The sequence below is a fragment of the Sceloporus undulatus genome, chromosome 4 (assembly GCF_019175285.1).
Source record: "Sceloporus undulatus isolate JIND9_A2432 ecotype Alabama chromosome 4, SceUnd_v1.1, whole genome shotgun sequence".
In the NCBI taxonomy this organism is placed as follows: domain Eukaryota; kingdom Metazoa; phylum Chordata; class Lepidosauria; order Squamata; family Phrynosomatidae; genus Sceloporus; species Sceloporus undulatus.
In genome coordinates this window covers 28,496,285-28,508,262 of record NC_056525.1, presented here as the reverse complement: position 1 = coordinate 28,508,262, position 11,978 = coordinate 28,496,285, and the positions used below count along the sequence as shown (strand labels likewise).

The 11,978-nt window shown below is 41.0% G+C and overlaps 1 protein-coding gene across 1 annotated transcript in view; it reads right to left on the bottom strand.

Annotated features, from left to right (window-relative positions):
- Positions 1-11,978, bottom strand: part of PREX1 (phosphatidylinositol-3,4,5-trisphosphate dependent Rac exchange factor 1) — a 323,175-nt gene that overhangs the window by 196,370 nt on the left and 114,827 nt on the right. The window lies entirely within an intron of this gene.

Genomic DNA, 11,978 nt, shown 5'->3' with positions numbered 1-11,978 from the left:
AGCTGCTTCGAGTCAAAGTGGAGGTATGGTGTTTCAATGATGCATGCATCCTAAGAGTCCAGAAGCCACACCAAAGCCATGCTCCAGTCTGGTGCGTAGCTTTGGTGCGACTTCTGGAGTCTTAGGACACATGCATCATTGAAACACCATACCTCCACTGTGACTTGAAGCAGCTTTATTTTGGCTGTCTGTAACAGGCCCACAAGAACTTCTCTGAAGCAGTAACATGCTGAAGCAAAGCACCAGGCACCACTTTTAGAAGCTGAGGTTGCCCAGATGCTGGGGAGGTGACATGGTGACCTATAAACAGCTAATTCATTGTAGTTTCTCCCTCTTTGATATGTCAAATATTGTCTTTGTTTAACACAGTGATTCCCAAACTCTGGTCCTCCAGGATTTTTTAGATTTCAACTCTCAGAAGCCCAAGCCACCCTGGCCAACAATCAGGAATTCTGGGAGCTAAACTCCAAAACACCTGAGTGACCCAAGTTTGGGACTCTAGTTTAACAGCTACACACTTAAAGTATTTTTTACAAGAATACAGTATCTGGGTTAGGTCAAATCTAGCCCCCTGTTCCCAACTTTAACCAGCTGCTCCAGTCAATAACATAAGTTGGAGATAATGTCATTCTCCTTCATTTCCCCTCCTAATATGGGAAGAACCCATATTTGCTTGTTTCACAGCAAGGTGTGTTTCAAGAGTGTCATCACATGAAGGAAGCACCAGATAGGTAAATTAAGTGGCTGAAACACTTCTGAAGGAAAACAAATGTGGTAATACCTTTGGGAGTCAATTATGGGAACATGTTAATGATATCATCAGATGTCACTACTTCTCATTCCCACCTTTGAAAACCTGCACCTAATTAATTAAGAATAATTAATCCCAGAAGATTTTGTTGTAGATGCCAGTGTCTGATTCAGCCACATCCGCCAGCTCTTGTTGTATCTTTCTATTGAGTGTGTATGTAGCGGGGAGGTGTTCTCAACAGAAAAGCATAAGACATCCTATTTGTTTGGCTACAGATTAAAAGTACTGTAGTTGCTTATTGTTTCCCAGCAAACCAAGATTCCCAACAGATACCTTATCTCCCTCATGAAAACTTCCCTGAATAGCAATACTGTCCCTTCCAACTCTACTCCCCACCCTATAAGATAATAATGACAAGCAGCTGGAGCAACACAAATGCAATTCCCAGCATTTTTCACCTGTGTCTATGCTAGCTAGGTCTCATGAGAGTTTCCATGCAGTAACATTTGGAGGGACGCACTTTGCCCACCCAATATAAGTGACTGAATAGGCCAATGCTTACTCTCTCCTTGCCTTCCCCTGCTTTAAAGAACATCTACCATGGTATAGTGGCTTGAGCATTGGAATGCAACTTTGGCGATCAGAGATCAGTTTCTGGCTCAACCATGAAACTTGCTGGGTGACCTTGTGCAAATCACATGCTCTCAGCCTCAGGGAAGGCACTGCCAAACCTCCACTGAGGAAATCTTGCCAAGAAAACCCATGACAGATTTGCCTTTGGGTCACCGTAAATTGGAAATGACTTCAAGGCACATAAAAACAAAACAAAAAAATCTGTGTATTCTGGAAGATCACAGATTCTTGTCAGGCTATTTGGGGTAGAGTGGTGAAGAATCTGCTTTTCCTTTACTGAATGAGTCTTTCCCATCTATGGAGAAACTGCTAGCATATTTTTGTTCACTATTGGAGGGAGTGGTATAACTGTCTCTGAATATGGAGGTCCAAAGCTGATTCATGCAGTTAATCTAACCTCTATGGAGCTGGCTTTTTTTTTTTTAAGCATTTAAGTGAGTACAGTGGACCCTTCCCATCCATGGGATTTCACTTCCACCCCACCCCTAAGATGGGGAAAGAAACCCAAAGATGATTGCACCCCATATTATCCAATGGAATGTGGCATGCACATGTCTGCATGCCTCCGTGTATGCGGCACCATTGAATAATATGGGGCATAAGGATCCATGGGAGGTCGAATCTGCAGATCAGTAGCCCTCAGATGTGGCAGGTCCACTGTAGTTACATCTTGTGTCAGATACGTCCATGTGTTAATCATGCAGTATGCATAAAAATATGTTTTTCCCTCTGGGAAGTTGGGAAGAGAAATAACAAGTGAGGCTAGCTTTGGATAAACCCATCCAGGATAAAATCTATGGGAATAAATTAAAGTAGTCTAGGCATAAAAGATGGGGGGGGGATGAGGAGCAGAATTTTTCACACACCTTGATTAACTATTTTCTGTAACCGACTCATACACATCACCCCTTGAACCTGATCAACCCTGGAAGTATTCTGGACTGGCAAAGGAGAATCCACATAGGAAATGTTCTGGCTACTGCTGCTTTATGTAAAACAGCAGTGGCAAAAGCTATATTATTTATAGAGCGTAAGTCTAAATTCAAGACTTTGCACTGTGGCATACAAACAGACTTATGGAACTACAATAGCTCATTACTGTCACTGCTAATATGTTCCTCTGTACAGTAACTTTTCTATATTTTACACTACATAATTATATAGCTATGATTCCACTTCAAGCAGCATGGCAACATCCTATGGATTCTTGGGATCTGAAGTCTAGGGAAGAGTATTTAGAACTCTTAACACAAGCTCTAGAGCCTTACTAAATTACAAACCCCAGGATTTCATACAATGAAGCCCAGGGGTGTAATGGAGAGGGTACAACACTAGAACACTGCCCCAAAGAAGAATTCTGACCTGCCCAAATGAAAATGTCCTTCGTTCTCCAAATTTCTAGTAATTTCTAATACGTATTGTAGAGAGTGAGATACTGAAAATCATTGACATCTAGAACTCACATTTGCTCTTTGCCTCCCTTTTTTCTTTAGATACCTAAATTGGATTTTTAAAAGTTCAACTGAAGTTTTAAGTTACTGCAATGCTAGAGATTTGGGGGCTGAAAGAAAATTTCATGCAGGGGGGTAGAACTCTTATGAGGTCAATGGTCTCATCCCCATCACCAGCCCCATAGCTACACCCCCATGGCACTTAAACTCTAACCACAGTTCTGTAATTTTGTAGTGTGAAAGGAACCCTCATAAATTGCTACCCTTAAATTCTTTCTGATGAGGAGAGCTTCATTACCTCCCCCAAAGCTTTCATATCCCTATTTAAATTGGCCTAATGAAAACAGCAATTAATTTCACCTATTTTTTATCTTACTCTGTTGGAACAATATGGCAGCTAACCAGCTCCTGTTGTTAAAGAAACAAGGGAACAAAGGATAGTGCTACTCTCCCCTGTACACTTTTAAGCATGGGTCATACTAAACATCTGTTGATCCAGCATCCTTATTTGCACACAGCCAAACCAGATGTCTTTGGGAAGCCCACTGCCAGGGCAAGAGGACAACAACAACTTCCCACTAATGTCCTCCATCTGGTATTGAGAAACACCCTCCTCAGACACTGCCACTACAATATAACCATCTTGATTAGTAATTATTGGTTTTAAAAAAAATCTTGTATCTATCTGTGTTTTTAAAGGCCACTCATCTTGGTAGCCATCCTCTCATGTTCAGACCAAGAGCATCATGGTATCCTTCTGGAACACCTGAGAGAGCTGGGAATTGCTGGCTCTGCGTTGCAGTGGCTACGTTCCTACCTCTCGGGCAGATTCCAGATGGTGATGCTAGGGGACAGCTGCTCCTCTATGAGAGAGCTGACATCTGGCATCCCTCAGGGCGCCCTTCTGTCCTCCCTGCTGTTTAACATTTACATGAAGCTGCTGGGTGAGATCATCTGGAGACATGGGGCAGGGTGTTATCAGTACGCTGATGACATCCAAATTTATTTCTCTATGTATCGGACTGTTTCAGTGACCAAGGAGGGCATCTCCCCACTGAATGACTGCCTGAAGTCAGTAATGGATTGGATGAGGGAAAATAGACTTGAATTGAATCCAAATAAAATGGAGGTACTCGTGATAGGTAACCCCAATTCGGGTATGGAGATAAGTTCGCCAGTTCTAGATGGGATCACACTTCCCCTGAAAGACTATGTCCGCAGCTTAGGGGTGCTCCTGGATTCGTCGCTTCAACTGTCTTCTCAGATTGATGCGACAGCCAAGAGTGCCTGTTATCAGCTTCGGCTGATACGCCAGTTGCGCCCCTACCTGGAGCAGCGGGACCTAGAAACAGTTGTGCATGCTCTAGTAACCTCTCGTCTTGCTTTCTGCAATGCACTCTACATGGATCAACCTTTGTGCCACGTCCAGAAGCTCCCACTGATACAAAACATGGCAGCCAGACTGGTTGCCGGAAAATCCAAGTTCAACCATATTACACCTATTTTAAAATCACTACATTGGCTGCCTATTAGCTTCCGGGCACAGTACAAGGTGTTTGGTTATCACCTATAAAGCCCTACATAGTCTGGGTCCAGTCTACTTGAAGGAACGCCTCCTCACATACAATCCTTCCCATACACTCCAATCCTCCAGGAAAAACCTCTTACAATCTAGAAAGACCAGGCTGGCGGTGACCTCCCCGAGGTCCTTCTCTGTCACTGCTCCAAAAACTTGGAATGACCTGCCAGAAAAGATTTGCCAATTATCCTAACTCAATGATTTTAAAAAGGTGACAAAAACCTTTCTCTTCTGGCAGGCCTTCCCTGATTGATAATGTCCAGAACCAACTGAATCCCCCTCCTTTTCTTATTTTTCTTATTTGTGGTTTATTAATTTTGTCATATTGTTATGTATTTTTAACCATGTTTTATTGTTTAATTTTATACTTGGAAGGGAGGGTTGGGCCGGGGTCTTGTAGGGCTTGTTGTTTTATATTGTATAAACTCTGCTGTTACCTGCCTCGATCCTCAAAGTGGAAGAGGCGGGATATAAATAAATAAATAAATATTATCATCATCATCATCATCATTCTACTATTCTGTTACAGATGGATTCAGCACATCATTACATTCATTTTAATTAAAAGTAATGTTTCAAGTTCTGCCAAAGTGAGTAAGTCATTCTTTCTACTTCTCTATCTTAAATCTCCTGCTTAGCACTCTCTGTGCTATGAAATAAAAAATGAGCCTTGAGGTCATATGTCTGCTTCCCAACTCCCTCACTTTAAGGAGGAGGTAGTATTCAAAATAAGAAATTCTGGAGCTAGTTCAGCACACAGATTCTCTTATCCTGCATCACTGCACGTACTTGCAACCACAGAAGAAAGCCTCCCTCTCTTTTGGTTTAGCCTCTGTGAAGTGCATACAAGCAGAGTACTTTGAGATCATAAGCAGCACTCTCTTCAAGCAGTGACAAAAGGGAGAAGTGTAACTCAACAACCTGCAGGCTGTGTCAATTTTGTCTAGCACCATATATAATTCTGTAATGAGTATGCCACCTACTTCAAAATCACTTGTACATGGACTGAATTGAGGACCTAGTACTTTGATTACAGAGCATGAAGCAAGGAAGATAGGAGAGAAAAACCATAATAGTCCTTTTTATATGAAATACTTTAAATGTGTGAACGGTATGGGATGGCTTGACTGGGGAACCAGGGAGTAGATGTAGGCGACCTATTGTGTGTTGTAAATTTGCTCACTCTGGCTGTAGCAGATCAGTTGGGCTGAGATGAGATGGGAGGTGCTGACATCCTTGGAAAATGATGAAAAACCTTTCAGAAAGGCAGAGGAATCAAGAGTATGTCACTAGGTAGGGAAAGTGTGGAGGCAGTGAAATAACTAGCGCTGATGTCACTTGGCGCAGTAACTCATGGTGTCACACACACACCCGACATCCTCCCATACTACACCATACAGAATCCTTGGTCATGTTTTTTGTACTAATGTTGCTCATTATTAATTCCTGCATATTACTGAATGTAATAGAAATAGTTGTGACACAAACAACTAGCAAAAAAATTATACCTTTAAATTACAATATCATGCACACAGCATAAATGCATTTATATATACATAGTTCCATGTGACTGAAGTGAACATTTGTTAAAATGTGATTTTTAAAAAATGAATTTTTAAAAACCGGGCCACTCCTTTTCCTCCCACTGAGCCTCATCCCATTCACACAATCTCTTCAGCATTTTAAAGAGACACCGGCAAACTCCACAACCCATTTCTGCCTAAAGACAGAGGAACAGTGGTGTCACACTCACACCCCTCTTAGTCTGCACCTCCCACCCCCCCTAGTTACTCCACTGTGTGGAGGTGTGCAGTGGGATGAAAACAAATAAGAACAGACAAGATGACCTAATGAGAATTGGAGGGAGCAATGGAAAAAAAGAGCTATTCTGTCTTACAACAACAAATATTGGCAGGAGCAGAGAAGCAACCTTTATGCAATATCATCATCATCATCATCATCATCATCATCATCATCATGCCTTTTTCCCTATCTGGGGCTCAAAGTGGCTTGTAACACAAATGACAAATATTGCTAAACATTTATCTCATACAAAAGTTTAAAATGTAATCAATCAATAAAATTAAAATCACTTAAAATCATAGTCATTAAAAAGAAAGCAACACATAGCTAATGCAGCTCATTATTCAAGGTCATTTCTCCCTGAAAAGTCAGTCCTCAACAGCATGACAAAACAAAACAGACTTGTCTGCTATGAAAGAATAGCAAGGAGGGTGACAGTCTAGAACTGAGTTCCAGAGCCTTGGAACAACCACCAAGAAAGTCCTCTCCTGTGTTGCCACAAGATGTAGCTATGGCATTGATAGACTAGAGAGAGAGGCCTCCTCAGAAGATCTCAAAATACAGGCAGGCTTATATGGGAGAATATGGTCCCTCAGATAACCTAGACCTGAGCCATGATACAGAGCACTTTAAATTGTGTCCAGAAACAATCAGCATCAAGTGAAGGAGTTGTAAACAAAGGAGCTGGGTGCTCTCTATAGTCGCCCCCACTTAACAATTTATTTTTAATGTAAGCCAGATTTAAAATCTTTCTGAACTGAAAAGCAGGAGAGAGAAATAAATAACAACTGAATGTATAAAAAATTATCATAATACTCTCTGCACACCATTTGCACCAGTAGCCTAATTTCTCCTACTTTGCTCTAATTTATCATCAACCACCACTCCAACAGGGCATTCTGGTGCTATGACAGCTGTATCTGCGTTCTCCATCACATGGGAGGAACTAATGTTGATTTTACATTAGAGCCGATGTGAGACTGAGACAATGAGTAGGCAGACACCACTCTACCCCATCAGCTAAGTCTGAAAGCATACAAATGACTCAACAGACATTTCCTCTTCCTTCTGGGTATACAAGCTTTCCTTACAATATTTTCTTACAATTATTATTATTATTACAAGGTACGCAGGACCTATAACAGCCCATCCAGGGCTCATGTTCCTTTAAAATTCACTGCTTTTGGAATCAAGATCATATGGCGCAGTGGTTAAATGCCTGTACTGCAGCCATTCACTCAAAACCACAAGGTTGCGAGTTCAAGACCAGCAAAAGGGCCCAAGCTCGACTCAGGCTTGCATCCTTCCGAGGTCGCTAAAATGAGTACCCAGACTGTTGGGGGCAAATTAGCTTACTTGCTAATTAGCTTACTTGTTGTTCACCGCTATGATCTTTGGAATAGCGGTATATAAATAAAACAAATTATTAAAATTATTATTATGTTACCACTTATTCCATAGGACTGCCAAATGACATAGGAAAAGACTAACTCTCAAACATGATGTGCATCTTTGCATAAAGTGCACTTTTTTTAAGGCAGAAGAGACTTAACTATCTCATCTACCCTTTTAAGAAGAGACACTGCAGACTGGGTCAGCCAGAAAAATCAGCAGTAGCAGAACACATTATAAACCAACCTGGGCACAGAATGTTATTTGAAAACACTGAAATTCTGGACCATGCTAACAACTATCAAGTCAGAATGCACAGGGAAGCCATTGAAATCCAGAAACACCTAGACAATTTCAACAGGAAAGAAGAAACCCTGAAAGTAAACAAAGTTTGGCTACGAGTCCTGAAAAACATCAAAATCAAGACTCAACACATGCAAATGAAAACCACCCAGGATGAGGGGGGTTTCCCAGCAGACAATGGATCACCTTCAGTCCTTGCCATTCAACAACAGACCAACACACACACCTGATCTTTTATAAGAGATCTTAAATACTCCACTTCCGATCCGATTGTATGAATGTTAGTGTGAATGGTAGTTGATGATCTGTTATTTTAGTGAATTAATAGGAATGTCATTGTTTTATTGCTGTAATCCCACCTCGATCCACAGGGAGAGGTGGGAAATATAAATAAAAAATATTATTATTATAAATTATTATTATTAAGATGTAAATCACTCCTCCTAACCTAGGGTCACACAGTAAATATACATACCCCACTCACTTCCATGCTAGAATTCTCTGGTGATACCAGCCACAGATGCTGGTGAAACGTCGGGAATAATTTGATAAGTATGCCCCCAATTCTATTGTCCAAGTCATTGATAAAGATGTTAAATAGCACTGGGGACAGAGCCCTGTGGGACCCCACTAATCACTTCTCTCCAGGATGAAAAGAAGCCATTGTTGAGCACCTTTTGGGTTCAGCCAGTCAACCAATTACAAATCCATGTAACAGTTACCTTGTCTAGCCCACATTCTATAGGCTTGTTTGCAAGAATGTCATGGGAAACCTTGTCAAAGGCCTTGCTGAAATCAAGATATACTATTTCCACAGCATTCCCTTCATCTACCAAGCTGGTAATTTTATCAAAGAAAGAGATTAGATTTGTCTGGCATGACTTGTTTCTCTGAAAACTGTATTGACTTTTTGTAATTATGGCATTGCCATCTAGATGTTCACAGACTCTCTGTTTAATGATCTGCTCTAGAATCTTTCCTGGTATAGATGTCAGACTAACTGGACGATAATTGTTGGGATCCTCTTTTTTTTCTCTTTTTGAAGATGGGGACGACATTTGCCCTCCTCCAGTCTGCTGGGGCTTCTCCTGTTCTCCAGGAGTTTTCAAAGATTATTGCCAACGGTTCCGATGCTACATTTGCCAGTTCTTTTAATACCCTTGGATGTAGTTCATCTGGTCCTGGAGACTTAAAATTCATTTAGATTAACAAGGTATTCCTGTACTATCTCTTTGCTGATTCTGTGCTGAAATTTTTCTATTCTGTCCTCTGCTCCATTATGCTCAGGTTGAACACCCTTTTCCTTTTACTTATTCGTCAGATACATACTGCACGCACCTACACATTTTGAAGCTTAGGAAAATGTGAAGTCAGAGGCTTTCATGGCCAGTATCCATAGTTTTTTGTGAGTTTATAGGCTATGTGACCATGTTCTAGAAGAGTTTATTTCTCACATTTTGCCTGCATCTGTGGCTGGCATCTTCAGAGAAAGATGTCAGGCACAGATGCTGGCAAAACATCAGGAATAAACTCTTCTAGAAGATGGCCACATAACCAAAAAAAACTCACAAAAAATTAAAGCTTAGGAAAGTTATCTTTTTGGAAATCAATTTCCACAGCTGGGTGGGAGGTGAGGTTCTGAGAATTGTAGTCCAGAAAAGTCATTTCCCAAGCTTTGTACAGTAGGAAGAGTGGATTTAAAAGCTGGGGTAAATTCGAAACACTTGAGAAAAACTATCCATATCTCTGTGTGTTACAAAAGAGTTACAATTAGCCTGCTTAAAGTAGCCTGAAAGGTTTATTGTAATCCTCCAGGTCAAAGTTTCCTGTTTGCTTGAAGTAGCTCAGCCATAACTTTAAAACTGCAAAACACAGCGACATTTAAGAATAGCTACATACATTTTCAAGTAATGGAATTTACACACAGACAACACACCATGTTGATATTTTATTAATATTATTTATTATTATTTATTAATATTTATTAATATTTATTAATATTTATTAATATTAATATTTATTAATATTTATTAATTAATTATTTATAAAATATTTATTAATATTATTAATATTATTAATATTTATAAATATTAATATTTATTAATATTATATTAATATTATTTATTAATATTATTTATTAATAAATTTACTTATTTATTCATATTAAATTCACTTTTTCTGCAACCTCTTTCCTCATCATATACAAATGCACCAAAAAAAAAAAAAACCACACACAACTGTGTTTGTTAGTTATCCACAAGCTTGGCGGCATCACTTTGAAACTTTTCTGGCTCAGTGTCAATTCTCAGGAACTACAAAGGCAATCCCTCCCCCTCTCCCATTCTAGTTCTTCACTCCTCATATGAAAGCGGGGAATGCCATGCCAAGAAGCTCTTTTGAGCAAGTGGTATCAGAGCCAATGGAATCTGTCAACACATAATCCGATGGCACAGTTCCACCGCAAACCACCAATGGCATTTCACCCTTCACAGACAAAATCTAAAGATGCCACCAAGCTCCAACTACTGGGGTTGGTTTTGTTAATGCAAATCTTACAAATGAAGAAGACTGGCAGACACAGATGTCTCCTGCTGTTTTGAAGTGTCACTCTTATTCAGCACTTGCCTACTACTGTCATGGGCTATCTTTCCCTTCCATAACATTAGTTACACCTCAATGTAGGCTCCACATGGCAATGAAAATATAAGACTCTTGTAGTGTTGACCGTCACACTGGGGAACCTCAATAGATTAAAATAGTTGTTGCCTCTTCTGTCCAGTGGTTAGCCTTTTCAGCATCTGACAGACAATGCTCTGTAGATACCCTATCCCTTAGTAGGGCTAGATAGACATCTACAACTTTAGCAATAGGAATAGCAAGTACATTTCTATACTGCTTATCAGTGCACTTAAGCACTCCCTAAGCGGTTTACAAAGAAGCTTACCGCACAGGTCCTCCGGGTCCGTTCTGAGAATGGAACGGAAGGAGCAGGAACGAGTGTGGAACGAGTGGGGGACGGATTTTACCGCACACACCAGTCCCTCATTCGTTCCGTTCCCCCTCTATTCTGTTCTCAATCCGTTCCAAGGGGGGCAATTTTTGAGAACTGTTCAGAACAGTTCTCAAAAAGCGTTCCCTCTGGAACGGAATGGGAACAGAAGAGAGGGGGAACGGAACGAGTGAGGGACTGGCGTGTGCAGTAAAATCCATCCCCCACTCGTTCCATTTCCTGCCGGGCCATTCTAAGAACGGTCCTGAAGACCTGTGCGGTAAGCTTCAAAGTGTAAGTTAATTGCCCCCAACAATCTGGGTACTAATTTTAGCGACCTTGGAAGGATGCAAGCCTTAGTCGAGCTTGAGCCCTTTTGCTAGTACTGAACTCACAACCTTATGTATCTTTTCTCCTTCCTACTTTCCCTTTTAGGAAGAAGAAAAGGCTTACAAATGAGGACTCTATGAATTTGTGAATTAACACAGAAGGCCCATTTCATACCGGAATTTATCTGTGTGGTAGACAAGAAAAGCTCACGCCACTCCTCTTTCACCAAGGGCTCAACCAAATCACTGTGTTGTTGTTGTTGTTATTTATACCCTGCTCTACAGCCAAGGCTATCAGAGCGGCTTACAATTTGTTAATTAGACATTTCCCTGCCCTCAGGCTTACAATCCAAAAAAGACAAGGCACAAAAGGAGAAGGGAATGACAGTAGAGAAGGGAAGATGGCTTGCCTTTCTCTCTCTCAAGATAGTGGAGGGAGGGAGGGCTCTTCTTCTTTCAGGCAAGGCCTGTTGGAGCTGTTGCATGGGATGAAGAACCAGAGGGCACCCCCGTTCATTTTGTGCACAAAAGCAGACTGGAGCAGCCATTTCTTCAACCTTGGCTATGGGATCTGATTAAGACATCAAGCTAGCGTAGGTGATACAGGATAAACTTGATGGCACAGTTTTCTTCCCCAGCATTCTGATGCTGGCTCCTTCTACCTGTCACCTATGGCAACTCACCATCACCAGCTAAAGATGTGGACCATGTTCTAGAGCGGGGATGGATGAAGTACCTCCTTTGGGTC